The 21,330-nt window shown below is 37.7% G+C and overlaps 1 long non-coding RNA gene across 1 annotated transcript; it reads right to left on the bottom strand.

Moving 5' to 3' along the window:
* Nucleotides 1–1,342: 1,342 nt before the first annotated feature.
* LOC123245904 lies at nt 1,343–20,070 on the bottom strand. The gene is made up of 3 exons (XR_006506120.1): nt 19,999–20,070; nt 19,102–19,224; nt 1,343–2,579 (listed from the first exon to the last, which is right to left on the bottom strand). It is a non-coding gene; the product is annotated as an uncharacterized LOC123245904 (long non-coding RNA).
* Nucleotides 20,071–21,330: the final 1,260 nt, after the last annotated feature.

Genomic DNA, 21,330 nt, shown 5'->3' with positions numbered 1-21,330 from the left:
TCACAGGAAGTTGTTTAAAGGCACTTCTTTTGCATCACTTCCTGTGCCTTCCTCTCACCTTACGTGTTCCAATTACAGCTAAAACTTTGCTTAGGACTGCCCAGAGGGTAGCAAGTTGATTCTGATTCGTCACCCACTTTTGAATAGAGGGTTACATACTTCCCCTACTTAGGATAAGTGGGGTGTGTACATTTTTGGTGATTAAATCTAAAAATTGGCAGGGGGAGATTTAATCCCATCTACACAAGCAATAAGAGTACTAAACTCACAAGGGAGTTGTGAAATTAATGATTATTATGAACTTCTTTTCCCACTAGAGGACATAGAACAGATATTTTGAAATATTTATTCCCTTTCTTTCAATTCCCATTATCTAGAATAGGATTTGAGAGAGGAATGATAGAAGAATAAGGATAAATTTACTAGTCTAGGCAGAATTAGCTGTCAGCTACAGTTTTATACTTTCTTTTTTATTTCTATGTTGTTATAGAAATAACAGTTCCTTCAGCTTTACTTTCTAAATGTCTACTTGTGTATGTCAAATGTGTTTCTTGTAAATAAATATTATAGGATTCTGGTTTTTAGTCCACTCTGCTATCTGCTTCCATTTTATGGCTGAGTTCATCTCATTTACAATTACAATTCCAATTGTACAATTGCCATTTCAGTATTCCCCTTCATCTTGTTTTCCTCTTTTAATACAACATTTTCTCCATTCATTATCTGTCTACATGTTTCACTTTTAATCACTCCCTTCAATTCCTTCTCTTATGTTATTACCATCCCTAACACAACCCTTTTTATTCTCCACCTACTTCTCTATAGGGCCTATTAATCATTCCCCTAATTCCACATATCTTATGTTATTGCCCTTCCTCCACCACCTTTCTTATTCTCCTCTTTTCCTCTATAGAGTAAGATAAGATTCTACACCCCACTGAGTCTGGTTGTTATTCTCAAGGAGAATAAGTTATACTGATTGCCCATCACCATTCTCCTCTTACCCTCCATTATAGCAGTTTTCCTTCCCATGTGTCTTTATTTGATATACTTTACCCCACTTTGCTTCTTTCTTCTTTGTTCTCTCAGTGTTATATTCTTCTTAATTTTTTCACATACCTTCCTAAACAGTTTAATACCATGCCTTCTATCTAAGTATACTTCTTCTAACTAGTATGATAAGGATAGCAATTTTAAGAGTTACAAATATCATCTTTTCACTAGGCATATAAACAATTTGACATTCTTGACTACTGTAAATTTTCTTTTTCTTATTTACTTTTTAATGCTTTTCTTGAATTTTGTATTGGGCCATCAACTTTTCTGTTTTGCTCTATTCTTTTCATCAGTAATACTTAGACCTTCTCTTTTTTTTTAATTAAATAATGACTTTTCTCCCTGAAAGTATATAGTCCATCTTGATGGATGGGTAATTTATGGTTATAAACCCAGTCTCCCTGCCTTTTAGAATATGATATTCTAAGAATTTTGGTCTTTTAATATAGAATTTCTCAGAACCTCTATAATTAACACTGGAGCTCCATGATATCTGAATTGTTTCCTACTGGCTTACTGCAGTATTCTCTCCTTAGCATGTAAGTTCTTAAATTGGGCTATAATATTCCTTGGAGTTGTCATTTGGGGATTTATTGCCAGAGGCGATCTGTGGATTCTTTCCATTTCTCTTTTAACCTATAATTCCAGATTAGCAAGGCAGTTTTCTTTGAAAATTTCACATAATATGATATCTAGGCTTTTTTTGAGGGGGTGGAGGAAGTAGTCTAATAAACCTTAGAATGTTTTTCCTGCATCTATTTTATAGGTCAGGTGTTTTTTCAGTCATATTTTTCATATTTTCTTCTATTTTTAAATTCTTTTGATTTTGTTTTGTTGTTTCTTGAGGTCTCATGAAGGCATTACCTTCTATATGTGCAATTTAATTTTAAAAGAAGGATATTCTTCCATGACCTTTTGATCCTCCTTTTCCATTTGGTCCATTTTACTTTTCCTGGAACTCTTTTCTAAATTGGATTTTTTTACCCTTTTTTTTCCAGATAGACAACACTACTTTTTATGAAATTCTTTTCTTTATTGCATTTTTGTGCTTCTTCTTTTGCCACTTAGCCAATTGTGCTTTTTCAGCTCTCATTTTCTTTTTGCAATACTTTCATTTGTTTTCCCCATTTTTCTTCGACTTCACTCATTTCATTTTTTAATTCCTTTTTGAACTCTTCCAGCACCTGAGACCAATTACCATTATTAATTGATGTTTTGCATGTAGAGGTTTTTATATCCCAATCCCTAGCTCAGTGTGTGCCTTGCCCTTCTTTGCCTCTTCATATATTTTCTATGGTTAGATTTTTCTTTGGCTACAAAATCCTGTGCATCTAGCTTGGAATCAAGACATTCCCTTAATGGCAAATTGAGAGTTAACAGTGGAAATATCCCTTACCCACAGAGAGTAGATTCTGCACATTCTCCATCATGACCTCTAGGTACAGCTCCTTCTGGGAATGGTCTAATAGGCCCCACTCTTCCTGGGTGAAGTACACAGCCACATCCTTGAATGTTATTGACCCCTAAAACAGCAAAATTCAAGATTTAGAGCTGAACCTTGAGCATTCATCTAGTACAACCCTCATCCACAGACTGGAGGAAAATGAAGCACAGAAGGGATTTACCCAAACTCCTAACCTTGAAGGGTATGAGAGCCAGCACTGGAGACCAGTCATTCAAAATCCAATGGGATACAAAAGTATTTTAGCGCCTAAAGTGAAAATCATGTTGTGAAGAGTAAAACCTGGAAAAGTGTATTATTCTGAAATGCTTTTCCATGTGGAATTAGGGAGATGGGAAGTGCTCTCTGAGTGAGATGGGAGATTGTCAAGGAGATTCTATATTTGCAGATTGTACATCGGATTTTATAGGAATACAGATGTTGTGTGTATTACTGTTACTATGCAATTTCCAATAATGTCATGTCATGTAATGATCATAGATTTGGTAAATAGCAAGCATATAACTATATTTGTCAAATGATTCTTTAAAAGGTTCTGCTTCTGAATTTTTTTGTAGAAATTATTTTAATTTATGGATTAATTGGCTATAACTTGACCTACTTAATTTGATATGGACCTAAAAAATTAAACATTGATGCTCTTGTTTGCTTCAAAATACAAGAAGACAAGAACCATTTTTCGATCTTATTAGCACTAAAAAATTCATACCCTTTACATTTAGCTACTCTGTTTACTCGATTAATAGAAATGGGCTATACAACTTTTTCAAAACTTTCTTCACTCCTTTCAGTTCTATATACTTAAAATTATTCTCTAAACAGTTTAGTCCCTCCTTGGAACTTTTATTAAAATCCCTTACTAAAACTGCACCTGTCTCAATTCTTTCCTATTCAGATCCAACATTCCTTGTACCCCCTATCACTCCAAATAGTCTGTACGATACCCAAAGTATCACTTTAATTACTAATCAAAAACCCAAAAGATTCAAGGTTTAAAAAAAAGACTATACCATTTAAACACAGTATCTTAACACACTGCTTTATCCAATGTATATCAGACATTACTTTAGTCCATTGTACAAACTGGTAACTAAGATCAATTCTTTTGGTTACCTAAAATCCTTGATATATGCTGTCTGTATCAGTTACACTGATTTTTACATTCAACCAATGAAATCACATTCTTATCCTGAAAGTATATGTCTTAATAGTATTCAAAACTAATTCATATTCTGGGAAGATGGAGGCTTAGAAGGAATAAAACTTCAGACCTCCATACCCTTCCACACTGAGTTAAAAAAACGAAGCACTTCAAGGGGAAAGAAAACCAAATCTAACAACAGGCCAGAGCTGGGGGATCCTCCTGCTGGACTCAGCTAAAGAGCAGAGCAGAGAAAGAGGCCATTCAGGACAAAATAGCCAAAATCTAAAGATCCAGCAAGAATACAGCCAATTACAGGAGGGAAAGAAGGAAAAAATATGAGTAAACCACAGGAAAAAAACCCAACAAATTACAATCGACAGCTTCTTTCCAGGAAATGAACAAAGAGCAAATTAAACAGAAGACCAAGGATCTCTAAGCAAAACCACAGAAATTCCAGCAAATTGGACACAGGCTTTGGAAGAACTCAAAATCTGATTAACTCAAAAACTTAAAATTCAATTAATTAAAAAACTCAAAAAACAATCAAGAGAGGCTGAAGAAAACTGGGAAAAGGAAATACATGAACTAAAACAAGAAAAGTGTCTTGAAAGCCAAAATTGACCAGCTTGAAAATGAAGCAAAGAAGGTGAAAGATGACCTGCAAAGAAAATCAGACCAGAAGAAGAAGGATGACCAAAAAGGCGGGGATGAAATTCAGTCTTTAAAAATTATAATTCAAAAACTAGAAGCAAATGATTTTACAAGGTTGCAAGAATCTATAAAACAAAATCAAATGAATGAAAAATTTGAGGAAAATACGAAACACCTTATTCGCAGAATCTCAGATCTGGAAAACAGATCATGGAGAGATAATTTAAGAATTATTGGTCTACCAGAACATCATGATAAAAGAAAAAGCCTGGATATCATCCTACAGGAAATTATATAAGAAAACTGCCCTGACATTCTTGAACAAGAGGGAAAAATGGAGATTGAAAGTGTAAATATTAAAAATGATAAAGGCTGGTATAAATATATATTAGTATTTTAATTAAAGCCATGTTGATAGATAAAATCATTAGACCACGCGCTTGTAAGCATTCAAAACTGCCGCCTCCATACTGTCTCCTAGCCAAGCCCTACTCGCCAAAGAAGAGAGCACTCCCTCCTAACCCACGAGATTTAAGCGCTCCCCTGCGTCAAGACGTCGGAAACGGAAACCAGTTGGACCATGTTGGATCACGGGAAATGTAGTTTTGATACATTTCCCTTGTCCATAGAAATATATACATTTTTAGATGGTTTCTTCCAATTTCCTTTTTACAAAAGAATCCACAGATCACTTCCTACATTTAATCCACAACTGACAATTCCCAGGAATATTATAGCCAAATTCAAAAATTACCAGACCAAGGAAAAAATATTACAAGATGCGAAGAAGAAGTCATTCAGATACCAGGGAACCACAGTTAGGATAACATAGGATCTGACTGCATCTACATTGAAGGATGGATGGCATGGAACATAATATTCTGGAAAATAAGGGAACTTGGTCTACAACCAAGAATCAACTGTCCAGCAAAACTGACTATATTCTTGCAGGGGAAAGTATGGTCATTTAATAAAATTGAGGACTTCTAAGCATTCATAAAGAAAAACCTGAACTTAAACAGAGAATATGATGCCCAAACACAGAATTCAAGAGAATCACCAAATTAAGAAAGCGAGGTAAAAACAAAAAAAAACAAAACAAAACCTTTTTTTAAGGGACACAATAAGTTCAAATGATCTGTATCCCTATAAGAAAAGATGATATTGGTAACTCTTAAAAATTGTTATTATCATCAGGTTAGCTAGAAGAAGTATACTTAGTATAGAATAACAAACTGTAGAGAATGAAATGTCAAGCTAAAAATATATATGTGTGTGTGTTTGTATAAATATATATAAAACTAGAGGTTAAAAAAAAGAAGATAATATTAAGAGAAATGGGAAAAGAGACAAAATGGAACAAATTTATATTCCATAAAGAAGTGCATGGGGGAGCAAGGGAGAAGACCAATACATGGGAAGGGTAAAAAGGTTGGAGAGAGGAAATACTTATTTTCTTAAGTGCATTGAAATTAACTTAAAGAGGGAAGAACAATCAGATACATTGGGGCTGAGAATTGATTCATGCCCTATAGAGAAGTAGAAGGGTAACAAATGGCCTAGTGGGGAGGGAAGCAATACTAGGGAGGGAGAAGGTGGGGGTAGCTTAAACAGACCCTAAAGAATAATAAGAGGGAATAAGAAGTGATGGGGGAGAAAGGGAAGTACAATAAGGGAGGGGATTAGGGGGACTGATTAAAAACAAAACACTGGTATAGAAGGAAATAGTGAAAGAAGAAAGGGCAGGACAAGGAGACGGAATCAAAATGTCTGGGAATACACAGTTTATAATTATAACTCTGAATGTGAATGGGATGAACTTGCCCATAAAATGGAAGCAAATAGCAGAGTGGATTAGAAACCAAAATTACCATATGTTGTCTACAAGAAACACACATGAGGCAGGTAGACATACATAGGGTAAAAATAAAAGGTTGGAGTAAAATCTATTGGGCTGCAACTGAGAAAAATAAGGCAAGAGCTGCAATCATGATATCTGACAAAGCCAAAGTAAAAATAGATCTGATTAAAAGAGATAGGGAAGGTAATTATACCTTGATAAAGGGAAGTATAGATAATTTTAAAATATCAGTACTCAACATGTATGCATCAAATGTTATAGCATCTAAATTTCTAAAGGAGAAACTGGCAGAACTCAAGGAGAAAATAGATTAAAAAAAAAACTATACTAGTGGAAGACCTGAACCTTCCCCTATCGATCTTGATGAATCAAACCAAAGAATAAATAAGAAAGAGATAAGAGAGGTGAATGAAATCCTAGAAAAATTAGAGTTAGTAGATATGTGGAGAAAAATAAATAGACTCATAAAGCAATACACTTTCTTTTCAGCAGCACACAGTACATTCACAAAGATTGACCATGTACTAGGGCATTGACGGGCAAACTTTTTAAAGAGTGGGCCAAAGGAAAGGAAATGCTCATCTGTCAGTCTGTTTCTAAGGCAACTCTTTCGAAGTTTCATTGTACTGTAGCCTATTCATTGTATTCATCAGATTAGGAATAGCATCACGTGGCTAGATAGAACTTTTCAGGGGGCCACATCTGGCCCAAGGGCCCTAGTTTGCCCATCACTGTACTAGGGCATAGAAACATGAAAAACAAATGCAAAAGAGCTGAAATAATAAATGTAACCTTTTCAGATCATAATACAATAAAAATAATAATTAGTAAGGGTAAATGGATAGACAAATCAAAAACTAATTGGAAACTAAATAATATGATTCTCCAAAATCAGATAGTTAAAGAACAAATCATAGAACAATTAACAATTTCATACAAGAGAATGACAATGATGAGACATCCTACCAAAATCTGTGAGATGTAGCCAAAGCAGTATTCAGGGGGAAATGTATATCTTTGAGTGCATATATTAACAAATTAGGGAGAGGAAAGATCAATTAATTGGGCATGTACATTAAAAAACTAGAAAGAGAATAAATTAAAAAATCCCCAGAGGAAAACTAAATTAGAGATCATAAAAATTAAAGGAGAAATTAATAAAATCAAAAGTAAAATAACTATTGAATTAATAAATAAGACCAGAATCTTGTACTTTGAAAAAACAAATAAAATTGACAAAGTACTGGTCAATCTAATAAAAAAAGGAAAGAAGAAAACCAAATTAACAGTATCAAAGATGAAAAGGGAGACCTTACCTCTAATGAAGAGGAAATTAAGGCAATCATAAAAACTATTTTGCCCAATTATATGGCAATAAATATAGTAATCTAGGTGATATGGATGAATATTTACAAAAATATAAATTGCCTAGATTAACAGCAGAAGAAATAGAATACATAAATAATCCCATATCAGAAAATGAAATTGAACAAACTATTGAAGTACTCCCTAAGAAAAAATCCCCAGGACGAGATGGGTTCACAAGTGAATTCTATCAAACATTCAAAGAACAACTAATCCCATTACTATACACATTATTTGACATAATAAGCAAAAAAGGAGTTCTAACAAATTCCTTTTTTGTCACAAATATGGTACTGATCCCAAAGCCAGGTAGATCAAAAACAGAGAAAGAAAACTACAGACTAATCTCCTTAATGAACATAGATGCAAAAATCTTAATCAGAATACCAGCAAAAAGACTCAAGCAAGTGATCACTTGGGGTTATTCATTATGATCAGGTGGGATTTATACCAGGAATGCAAGGATGGTTCAACATCAGCAAACCATCCACATAATTGACCATATCAACAAGCAAACAAACAAAAATCACATGATTATCTCAACAGATGCTGAAAAAGCCTTTGACAAAATACAACACCCATTCCTATTGAAAACATTAGAAAGCATAGGAATAGAAAGGCTTTTCCTAAAAATAATAAACTATATATTTTAAGCCATCAACAAGCATGATCTGCAATGGGGATAAATTACAAGCCTTCCCAATAAGATCAGGAGTGAAAAAGAATGCCTATTATCACCTCTATTATTTAACATTGTACTATAAACACTAGCAGTAGCAATTAGAGAAGAAAAAAAAATTGAAGGTATTAAAATAGGCAACGAGGAGACCAAGCTATTATTCTTTGCAGATGATATGATGGTCTACTCAAAAAATCCTAGAGAATCAACTAAAAAGCTAGTGGAAATAATCAACAACTTTAGCAAAGTTGCGGGGTACAAAATAAATGCACATAAATCATCAGCATTTCTTTATATTTGCAACACAGCACAGCAGCAAGAGTTAGAAAGAGAAATACCATTTAAAACCACCCTAGACCAGTGATGGGCAAACTAAGGCCCATGGTCCAGATGTGGCCCCCTAAAATGTTTTATCTGGCCCTCCCAACATTATTCCTAATCTGACAGATACAATGAGTAGGATACAATACAAGGAAACTTCAAAAAAGTTGCCTTAGAAACAGACTGACAGATGAGCATTTCCTTTCCTTTGGCCCCCTCTTTAAAAAGTTTGCCCATCACTGCCCTAAACAATCTAAAATACTTAGGAGTCTATCTACCAAAACAAACACAGGAATTAAATGAACACAACTACAAAACACTTTCCAAACAATTAAAAAAACATTGATTGTGGGGGCAGCTGGGTAGCTCAGTGGAGTGAGAGTCAGGCCTAGAGACAGGAGGTCCTAGGTTCAAACCCGGCCTCAGCCACTTCCCAGCTGTGTGACCCTGGACAAGTCACTTTGCCCCCATTGCCCACCCTTACCACTCTTCCACCTATGAGACAATACACCAAAGTACAAGGGTTTAAAAAAAAAAAAAACATTGATTGCTCATGGGTAGAATGAGCTAACATAATAAAATGACCATTCTACCCAAATTAATTTACTTATTTAGTGTCATACCTATCAAACTATTAAGAAACTTTTTTACTGAATTAGAAAAAAACTCTAACAAAGTTCATTTAGAAGAACAAAGATCAAGAATATCAAGGGAAATAATGAAAAAAAAATATGAAAGAAGGTGGCCTAGCAGTACCAGATCTTAATTAAACTGTACTATTAAGCAGTGGTCATCAAAACAATATGGTACTGGGGGGCAGCTGGGTAGCTCAGTGGATTGAGGGCCAGGTCTAGAGACGGGAGGTCCTAGGTTCAAATCCGGCCTCAGATACTTCCCAGCTGTGTGATCCTGGACAAGTCACTTGACCCCCACTGCCCACCCTTACAACTCTTCCACTGAGGAGCCAATACACAGAAGTTAAGGGTTAAAAAACAAAAAACAATATGGTACTGGCTAAGAGACAGAAGGGAGGGTCAGTGGAATAGACTTGAGGTAAGTGACCTCAGCAAGACAGTCTATGATAAACCCAAAGGCCCAGCTTTTGGGACAAAAATCCACTATTTGGGAAAACTGGAAAATAGTATGGGAGGTATTGGGTCTAGATCAACATCACACCCTACACCAAGATAAATTCAGAATGCGTGAATGACTTGAATATAAAGAAGGAAACTAAGCAAGAGTTAGAAAAAATTACAAAATGTAAAATGTGTAATTTTAATTACACTAAATGAAAAAGTGTTTTGTACAAACAAAACAAATGCAACCAAAATTAGAAGGGAAGCAACAAATTGGGAAAAAAATCTTTATAACAAAAACCTCTGACAAAGGTTTAATTACTCAAATTTATAAGGAGCTAAATCAATTCTACAAAAAAATCAAGCCATTCCCCAATTGATAAATAGGCAAGGGACATGAATAGGCAATTTTCAGACAAAGAAATCAAATCTATCAACAAACACATGAACATTCTCTGTCTTTTGCATACTATATCACCAGTGGATCCCAGAAGCCTCTTTTCCTTAAAAGTCAAGTCTTGCCCTTTATAGCTCAGAGAAATCCTGCTAAGCAGCAGTCTAGAAACAAATTTCCATACCCTCAAACAAGCCTTTCACATCCCTACAAGGCTGATCACTCAGTTATCCTTACATATTTTGGCAATAATTAACATATCACACTTTAGTCACAAAACCTGAATTAAGGAACAGGAGTGCTGGATTGAGTAGCTCCATAGTAAATATAAATCAGGGCTAGGCCCTGGACCTAGGCCATCCAAAGGGATAAGACAAGGCCACACAGGAATCACTTCAGGGTAACTGTGCAAAGAAATTCCAGAATCATTTGTGATTTTTCCAACACCAAATACATTAATTTTAGAAATTATCCCTAGGTCAAGGATCCAATTATAAGAGTAGAACATATATCTTTCTCTTTCACCCCTCCTTCTCTCTCCTTCTCCCTCTCTCTTTTCCCTCAAAACCTTCTGCTTAAAAAGTAGAACACAACTTCCATTCACCCATCACAAATCTGCATACTCAAGCTTTATGGACATTAAAGTCTCTCTTCTATCGTCAACCACAACATACCTCTTCACTTTCTCTGATTCACTGTTACCATCATAAAAATAAACATACCATTTGTTATCCTTTCAAATGCTAATCAATAACTCCCAAGAATTGAGACACTGTAACTTTAGCATAGTGCTCATCAATTATAGGTTTTAGATAATTTTAGTAACAAGTTACATAATAGTCATAAAATTCTGAGTAAGCATTTTTCACATATATGTCATTTTTTAACATCCTGTCTGCTCCTTGGCTACTGTTTGCAATCTATATTTTTATACAGATTAAAATGTAATCATAGTATCAACTAACATCTGGGGGTCTCTCAAAGTATATTCCCAAAGTTCATGTGAGGTAACTTATCAGTTACATATCACTCAACTCATTTTATCATTCTGGACATGGAACGTTTGCATTAAGAATCCATAGCTTCAGACAAGCTGGCAACTTCTACTTGCTTGCACATCTCCTTAAAACCTCTGAAATATACAATTAAAATATAGGTCTTACTTATGCACTATGTTGCTATATCTGTCCCTAAGTATCAATGTGAAACAGTTATAAGTACTTCTCCTTCCTGTGTGCAAGGAAGGGGTTAGTAGCTTGTGAGCTATTTATCTTAAGGCTGCTTGGCTTGGTTTAGGTTTTTAATACTTAACAACCTTGTCTCTTATTCCTCTTTAACAAGTGAGATCACCACAATATAAAAATTTGCATGTATCAAAATCTTCATCATAAATTATTTCAACTGACTTTAGTTTGAACACAACTTCCAAATAACTTTAAGTCCTTTAGCAATCTTTCAGTATGTAAACAACTGAATTTCAAAGCATTTACTCTTATTCCTTTCAAACCTCTGTTTAAAACAGAATAGAACCTCCAGTTTAGTTTCCTTTTACCTCAAAACATTGCTACACAACATTAAATTTCATCAATATTTTTCTGATTTACCATTTGTTGTATCTATTTTGCACTAGAATTCACACCTATTATTTCTTTATCCATTACTCTTATTTCCTCTGGCTTCTCCTCCTTTACCATTATTGCAAAAAGAGGAAAGGTATAGGGGCAGCTGAGTAGCTCAGTGGATTGAGAGCTAGACCTAGAGATGGGAGGTCCTAGGTTCAAATCTGGCCTCAGACACTTCCCAGCTGTGTGACCCTGGGTAAGTCACTTAACCCCCATTGCCTACCCTTACCACTCTTCTGCCTTGGAGCCAATACACAATATTGACTCCAAGACGGAAGATAAGGGTTTAAAAAAAAAAGAGGAAAGGTACTATATTTAATTGCATGTAATTCTCAGGTCAAACCTTATTAGATTCCTGGGCTGGTCAAATTTTCCTTGTTAACTTCATAGGGCTTACATATCATATATCCTTAACCTATTCAGGTGGAAAACTTAATTCTCTTTATAGTCCAAATGCATACATATTTTGTATTCATTCTAGCAATTTGTGTCTGAATACATGTTAATCTCTAGATCACGAATTTCCTTCTTATACATTTTACACATTTTAAAAAACAATTCATACAACTCTAGTCAAATATAACACTGTTTAGAAATTCCATCTTTTGCAAAATACCAAATTCTTAGTACCTGTATTATTAAATCCCATGCACAGATTAACCACTTTAAAAACTTCTTGTGTGTCATATTATTACTTGTTGCTAGTTCTGACAGCACATACATTAAAAGAACATCTCATTTGAAAAATCCCAAGTTTAAATTCTCGAATAAGTTCTCTTAACAACTTAACTTTTTTTCTGAATGACTTTTACATCTACAAAGCAGCCATTACAATTTCTGTCCTCATAGAATAAACATTCCCTCTCTGTGTCAGGCTGACTATTAATCACGTTTAGATAATTCTCAAATTCACTGAAACTGTTATGTATTGCAAGACCTAACAAGACAAACTTCTAACCATGAGTTTTTGTGCTCAATAAAATCTGGCTAACATTTCACATTTAACTACAGTTACCACAATAAATAAAATTACATTGTACCATATCAAAATCATTAGCAATCCTCCAAAGTTGCATACATCAACCCTTAAAATTAAATCTTAAGTGAAAATTGCCTCTAACTGTGGAGTGAAAATATCCCTTTTCTGCTCTAAATTTTTCTCTTTTTCACTCCTTTGGGGGCCCATCCAAAGGAAGAAAGAGGAAAAATCATTGAACAGATATTTGCTTTTGTTCTCTACTGAGGATTTTTGACTGTGGGAAGTTCAATCTTCCATCTCCCCCTTATTCTTTTTGTGAGTGTCCAGTTTAAGAATACGTAGAGATGAGACTGTGACAAAGACAACAATAAACAGAAACATACAACATTGTGACAAGCATGCTTTAAAAGTAAAAAAATCAGTGTTTTAGGATCCATTCTTAAGAAGAAATATTTGCAGTGAGAAAATTTTTTAAAACATTTTCAGCATATAGGCCCTTTAGCTGAGGAAGCTGTTCTGAGCTAATCTACTATGATCAGCCATCTGATTGGCTGAGCCAACTTCCTTGTCCCCTAACTTTCCCTGCACCCTACATGGTGATAGATCTAAACCGTCTCTCTTTTTGGCTGTGATTTTTAACAAAATGTTCTTGTAGCACCTAGACAAAACTGCTATCTGTTTCCAGTGGGGGTTTGGAGGTGAGCTGTTCATAAGGTTGACTGGGTTTCTTAAGGAAAGTACTTTTAAGTCCCTTCCCCCCTTCCTACTCACATTTTAAGCCTTCGGCCCGAGCAGGCACAGCCTCTCTAGTGCTAAAGTTTGGGAGGTTTGGAAAGTAGGTGGAGGGAGTGCAGAACAGCCACTATGAAAGAAATTCCCCTTTGTGAAGCTGCATCTTAAACTCTTTTTGCCCCTTCCTTTGATTAATCTTACAGCTAGCCACACAAAAACAACAAAGACTCAACAAAAACCTACAGAATACACTCTCTCACACATTCATACACCTTGGAACCCTAAGGTTCCTCAGAAGTCACTGAAAGAGGTCTCTTTAGCAACCTGGCTATGGGATTAAAAAGCTGCGCCTGGCCATCCCAACAGCTTCCACTGGATCCAGATTTTCAGGACTCTAGGACAAAAACAGCACTCCCGGGTAAAACAAGACACTGGAACAAAACAAACTTCTAGAGCAAAACAGAAATAACCAGAACAGAAAAGAACAAACCAGCTTAAAATTTGTCTGAGATCTCAATCACCAGAACAAGGGTGGGCCCAGAGAAGGCATTGTTCACATACACAAACACACATTCACAGCAGCCCTCTCTGAAGTCCTTACCTCCTGGTCCGGGGGATCATCATCTCCCTGGGGAGCCTACAAATGAAGTGGGGTACTTCATAACATGAGTCCAAACACCCAGAAATTCAATAACTGGAATCATTATTTACTGATTAAAAAAAAAAAAAAAGGAAAAAAATCTACCAGCTGGGATGGCCTTCCCTAGTGGAAGCTGTATCAGTGACAATAGGTTTACAAGATACAGGTTCTTATTTGTCAAGAAAAGCCTCATCACAAGCACAGGTGTGTGTGGTCAGTGATAAGTGGATAACACTCAAGAGATATTTACTTTTCACATGTACCTAAATACTCATCCCTAGTTAGCTTATATGTTTGCCTTGCATTCCATCCTGACCTATTTATTTGTACTTAAACACTCATCCAAATTTAGCTATGTCCCTTTGTTGTTCATAGGGAAATTTGGACTCTGACTCACCACTTGCCTAAGTTGCTTGGCCTCCTGGAAGGATTAGGTGAGTTTCCTAAATAATGCAGGAATGTATTAATCTACTTCAATTCTACTTTATTCTCTAATCCATTTCATTTATTCAGTCTACTTCACCACGATGGAGACCAGCCATGATATGTTTAACAATATAAACCCTTTTAAAGGCTAGGGTTAACACTATGATTCTTTGAAGATATTAAGTCTAAGGATTTCTGTCTTTCAATTCATTCAACCATTTTACTCAATTAAATATCAATGATAAACGCATCCCTCACAATACTAAACAAAAGACTTCTTTGAGTAGGTATGACCCACATCAGAAAGCTAAAATCCTTATATGGAAGAAGTTTCAAAGGATTTACCTTTCACCTAACTTTATTTTTTTTTTTTTACTTTCAAAGATACAGACTAAATCTAACAAGTTTCAATCACATAAATTCTACCAGATGCAGAAACTATCATTTCAATCTCTTTTTAGATCAGACTCATCTATTTTTCTCTACTGCTAACATTATCAGATTCATGTTTAAAATAAAACAAGAATAAATAGGAGTATGATGTAAGTATGGTCAACTGTCTAGAAAATGTGCAATAGTTAAAGTGACTTCATAATACCTTGAAAGATAATTAGCAGAGAACTTTCCTAAATTCCTAAATTACAACAAAACAGAAATTTGAACATAGCACTGACCCAAGAAAGGTGCTCAGAAATCTAAAATTTAACCACAGAATCATCACATGTAGAGATGGTTTTTTGATAAAGTAATTATTAGTGAAGTTATTAAAAATCACAATCTTAAGAAACCCTTAAGGATGTAAAATCAAAATTCCACAGATGAAAATTCAATCTTAAATCATAAAACCTTTTGTATTACCTTGGAAAGCTTAAATTGATAAAATTGCCAGGCCTCAGTATGTCACAATTTGCAAGCAGGAGTGGATGTGGTCTTACAATCAAGCATTTTAAAGAAATTCTTAAGGAATTTCACAGACTGTATTAAGTGTAGACATTACATTTTTCAATTAAAGAATAACAAGAAAACTGGGAGGAATTTTGAGAGCTATTATATAAAATAATTGATCCTTATGCCAGAATGAGTTCTAACTAAAAGGAAATGAAATAAAACTTGTGGAATGAAATATATTCTCTGCATGTGAAAAACTTTCTGCTCCAAACTCCTGATTGGTAAGATTTGCCATTTGAGGGAAGAGCTTTTGGGACAACCACTGTGGGAGGCCAATAAGAGAAACAGAGTCTTAAATAGATCAAGATCTGAGACTCCTCTTTTGACCCCTTTTATGATCCACATCTTTTCTTACTAAAAAACATTATAGTTTCTAGGAAAACTTTAAGTTCTTATTAAACCAGCACTTAATGAGTTAACAGCCTTTTTTCACTCAGGAGTAAAGCTGCAGCTCTGGGTACATCTCTCTAACTGCTCCAGGCTTCCCAAGGTCATGGAGTGGCAAGCTCAGACAAAATAACTTTTAGATAAAGTGAGGCTCATTGTTAACCTTGAGACTGTTTCTCATCCGGCATTATCTTCGTAAGAAAATTCTTTGTAAAACTATAACTTTATTGTGCTTTGATGTGACATAATTTGTGTTTCTGCACAAACGTGAAGTTTCGGGGAGGTTCTTTCTTTTGTGTGAAACGAGTCTTGAAGTATATATAATAAACTCCATGCTCCTGGAGCCAGAGCGGGAAGCATGAGCTAAAAGACAGCTCCCATGTGTCCTGTTATTTCCTTATCAACTAAACTGTCCTTATCAGATTATCTGAGATGATAAAAGATCTCCTGAAACCACTAACATTTTTGAGACTTGAGTTCAATTATAGTTGTCTGATGGATCTTTGATCATGAAGTTGGCGATCTACCATTCCAGAGGAAAACCAAAAGCTACTCAAAAGGAATATGATCTGAAAGTTACAGGTGGAGATCTTTGTCTGCAGAACTCAAGGGGTGATTCTCAGTACATATGGGGGTAGAATCCCTTTTTGACTCAGTATCTTCACTTTGCCATTTCCTGTTGAAAAGGAATGTTTCCCACCTAATTATTTCTGAATCTAGATGTAAAATGGAAAATAGGAGCATAATTCAAATTTTAAGCTGTAACTCTTTTCAGTCATATGTGGTCAACTGATATCCCAAAGAACCGAGTGAATTGGTCATTAAACTGTCTGTTAATGTTAATGAAATAGAAGATTATAGCGAAATCCTACATAAAATGGAGTCCCTGGAATATCTCGTTCTTTCTAACTATAATTAAGGTGGAATAATTGTGTAATATCTTCTCCATCTGAATGTGGACAATAAGGAAATATGTTCTACTGCAGGCAATTCGATGGATAAAACTCGTCTGCATACAATGGTGAATTACTGAAGTATTTCTTCACTGAAGCCACATTTTTGTTTTAACTGGAGTATAATTAGCCTCTTATAAGTTAATTCATTCCTGGAGTCACTGAGGAGAAATCCATGAACCCAAAAGGAATGTTGTTTATGTTTTTATCTATAGGGTTAGAAGCCCATTTGCATTTCATCCTCCTCAAGGAACTGAAATGAAAAAATACCGAGAAAACAATAAGTTAGATAATTCTTTAAGTTCAATGAAAATTATTCTAATAGGACATGGAAAGTTCTAAAGTAATATTGTAGGAGTAAAAATGAATAAATACTCCCAGTATTTAAATATATATATATAGGATTTAATAATCAAAAAGAGAAGGAAAAGAAAAGATTCCTTCAGTAAAGTGAGCAGAGCAAAGAGAACCAGAGACTCACACCTGCAGCACTTTACCAAAAGTACAAGCTCCCAAAAAAGAGCCCCACAGTGTGGGTCTCAGCCAAATTTATCTCCCAAGCCTCTGTATGTCAAATGAGGGTGTAACTTAAAAGGATGCTGGAAATATAGCTCAGGGGTGGAAGATTTTCCACCTGCACAATATTAAGTGCACTCTAAGTTCCTAAGAGTTTAATAATATTTGAAAAGCTGTACTAATCTATCCTGAGATTTGCTTTGTAAAAAGATTTTAGTGGGAACATCTAAAGAATCTCTATAAGCAACAGGGAACCAAAGAAGCAAATCTCCTAAAGAGACCTATCCCTGACTATTTGAGAAAAGGTTGGACATCTGAAATCTGAGATGGAGTTTCTTGATGTTGAGGATGGATGATGACATTGCAAAAAAGTCTGGTATTAGTTAATATTCTCAACTGCTATTGGATGACCTTTGCTTTCTGGATTACTCTCTCTGTACACTCATTTCTTCTGTTTACAAGCTAAGAGGATAAACAGAAGCTTTAAGACCATCATAGCAATACTTTAGGCTAAACACACTTCAGATTGTCTGCTATTTTATCTTGATTTTCTAAGAAAAAGGAATTTATGTGATGAAACTGTCTGGTTTTCCTTTTTCTGATGATTTTTTGAAAAACACTTCTATGCTCTTTCATTTGATTCTATTGGAATTTTCTCCTGCTTTTGTCTTGCTGACAACTCTCTTTTGAGTGACCTGTACAATCAGAACCTTCTGAAACTACTTCATTTGGAACTGATTTTTGCCAAGGCTGCAAAGTGATATTCTTCTTTCTACTTTGTTGGCTTAAAGACAGTTAAAGAAAGCTGCCTAGGGGGCAGCTATATGGCTCAGTGGATGGAGAATCAGGTCTAGATATGGGAGTTTCTGGGTTAATATCTGGCCTTAAACATTTCTAAGCTGTGTAACCCTGGGCAAATCACTTCACCCTCATTGCCTATCCCTAACTGCTCTTCTGCCTTGGAACCAATACACAGTATTGATTCTAAGACAAAAGGTAAGAGTTAAAAAAAAAAAAAGGTATACCAACCTGGGCACCCCAAGTAAGTTCTGCACTGGAAAAAAACAATTTAACTCATGTTTAATCTTTTACTGTCCTGCCCATGGTAAAGGATGGTGCTCTACTAACTCTGGACATTTTCAGAAGAAATCTCTGTTCTCTACACCTGCCTTCCCAAACAAATGCAAGTCATTTCATCCAAGGATGTAAGCAGGAGAGTGCTGAATCTTGAACTTCTGCAGCCTACTCTGGGCCACCAACAGCAACAGCATCCCTAAGTGGCTACTGGCGTCTCATAGCAGCTGCTGCCCCCTTTATAAGGAGTCAAACATCCTCCACACTCTGTGCCCTGGAAGTAAGCTGGCCAAGGTTCAATTCATTCACATAAACTGATGATTAGGTGTATTTATCAGATATTTGTGATCCTACACTGTAACCTGATACCTCCAAATTTTTAGCCAAAGCAGATTCATTCTCCACATTCTCCAGGAACCTTGTGTTGTGAAATGTTGTCACTGTCCTGGCAGGTTTCTGTCCATCCTGACCAGCTCCTGTAATGGCTGCCAGAAGTCAGTGAAAGCACTGAAAAGTTCCTGTTAGAGGGATTCCCATAACTAGAGATGTCACACAACAGGGTGGATGAATGAATGAATGACAGTTCCTGGGCCTGTTTGTCTGGAACCTGGGCTGGCTCATTCAGGCAGGAGCTACTGAGGCTGGAAAACCCCCTGAACATAGTGGATGTGGGGGCAGCCAGAGTGGACCCTTGAGCTCAAACTGAAGACAAACAGGGATGGCACTCCTAGAGGCTTGGGAAAGACTCAGGTCTTGGTTCTGCTGGATTCGAGCCTGGGGGAGCTTGGCCAGGGCTGGAAATGGGCTGCACTCACCTGGGAAGAGGGCCTCTGGGTCTCAGGGGCCATTCCCTCTGGCTCTGGGGTTTCTGCTTGGGCCAGACTGTGGTCCTGCAGGGAGGGGGAGCCCCAAATTGGGGAGACTTCCTCTTTGGACACCTGTGGGGAATGAGAGAGGAGGAGGGCTCAGAAGAGCTCCCAGGGCCCGTCCCCTGGCCTCAGGGGAGCCTCAGGCATGGAAAGGACCTCAGACTAGCCAGGAAGAAGCCTCCCCACCCTCTCTGCTGCCATCTTTGGCTTCATTCCACTCAAGACTCTGCATTGGGTGTGTATAAAGGAATTCTACCTAAAGGTCCTCCTACCACAGAGATGTGAAGGGATTAACTGGCCCACAGTGACAGGAAGTAGGATCTGGGGATCCCCCTGCTGGGCCAGCATCGGTTGGTTGGGGTTGTAAGTTCCAGACAGTTAGGGGGGTCAGTTGCAGACAGGACCGGCGGTTGCGAGGAGGATGGCTGCTGGGCGTGAGCACAGGAACCCCCCACCTTGGCTGCCCCCTGGTCACGCTCAGGTTGGCTGCTTCTCTCATTGGCGTGTTCGGACCTGGACGTAACCCTTTGGGAAGGACCCGGACCAGCCCCTCCCCCTATCCAGTGACTGAATCCCCCACCTTGTGCCTTCCCAGCTCCGGGGCTGGGGCCCCATTCTCTCGCCCGGGGGAGGGCAAAGCCCCGCCATGGCTCCCGGTATAGAAAGAGTCCCCGCGGCCTGAGCCAGGAACTTCCGTGTTTGTCCCTTTTCTGTGGTCCTTTAAAGTGATGGTCAGAGAAGGAGACACACACCGAGACAGCCCCTCCCCCTCCCCCACAAGCATTTACACAGGGACCCGCGAATCCTGCCCCTCCTCTCTGCTTGCACATGCGCACCCCCCACCTCAGCAATGTGAAACTGCTCCACCCGGGTCTTCCCGCTGCCCAGGAGTTGGGAGCAGAAAGTCTCAGTTGCCAAGATAGGGAGCCAAGGCCGCGCCTGCGCACTGACTCCCTCTCAGCCTCTCACCCAGAAAAGGTCCAGAAACCACAACTGGGAGCCTTCCAAGGGCTGAGACTACCCACAGGCGATTCCCAGAATGCCTAGGGGATACCACAGTGGGAGGGGCCAAGACTTCTGTGACGTCAGAACCTAGGCATTCTGGGAAATGGAGTATGCAGGTGGGGGAGGGAAGGACATGGCTTACCTTACATAAAGTCATGATAAGAATTCTGGGAAATGGAGTCCTGCCTGGGTGCCTGGGTTCAAAGCCATGGTAGGGGAAGAGTTACACAGGAATTTGGGAGGGGATGGGGGGATGTGGTGTGGGAGGGTGCAGCCCCCTCCTCTCCACCCCCATTTCTCCTCCAGCCCTGCCCAAATTTTTCTTTAGACTGGAAAATGCTTCAAGGGACATCCTGGCACCGAGTAGGCTTCTAATAAGTATCTACTGATTGATTCACCGACAGACGGATCAATGATGTACGGCCCGGGGAGGTGGCTCTAGGATCCTCCATTGGGGCACACACACACACGCACACACACTCACAGACTCTCTCCTCTCCCCCAGTGTGCTGCGTCTCCTGTCATTAAACAGGGGTCCGGCTTCATTGGAGGACTCGGTCCTCTTCCGATAAAACCTGAATAATTACCTGGCTTGGAAAATTTGACCTTATTTATCTACGTGGACTAATTCTTAAGAACAATGTTAGCACATCACAACAGAAGCTTGCAGGCAGCCTGTTTCTAAGGTGGAGGAGAATCCCATGAGCCCTCCAGGGTGGGCAGGACTGAGGCTAGTGGAGGAAAGCAGGGAAGTAATCTGAACCCTGCAGTGTGTGTATGGGAGGCTGGAAAGCTTAGAGGTGAGCCCTCACCAGTCTTAGAGGGAAAGAGGGAGACAAAGAGGCTCTCCAGCTGCCCCCCAGAGGCCTGGTCCACTGGGACCTATAAATGATGTGCATTCCTGCAGGCTTAGAAGATGCTCGAAGCCATCCCAGGCCTGATGCTCTAGCAAGAGGGAAAGAATTCACTTATGTTAAGTTCTTCTGAAGCCTGAAAGAGGAGGCTGTAGAAGCTGCTCCTCCTGGGAGTATTACTCAAGCAGGCTTTTAACAGAATGTCTTGTCTGTCTTTAAAGGGCAGTCGCGTTTTGCACAACATACAAAACAAATGCATTCAATAAAACAAATGCATTTAATCCACCAAAGTTCAATTCTGCACATCCAAAAGTTT

This window comes from Gracilinanus agilis, chromosome 1 (genome assembly GCF_016433145.1).
Source record: "Gracilinanus agilis isolate LMUSP501 chromosome 1, AgileGrace, whole genome shotgun sequence".
In the NCBI taxonomy this organism is placed as follows: domain Eukaryota; kingdom Metazoa; phylum Chordata; class Mammalia; order Didelphimorphia; family Didelphidae; genus Gracilinanus; species Gracilinanus agilis.
The sequence above is the reverse complement of the archived record's forward strand: the minus strand, read 5'-3'. Positions and strand labels throughout refer to the sequence as shown.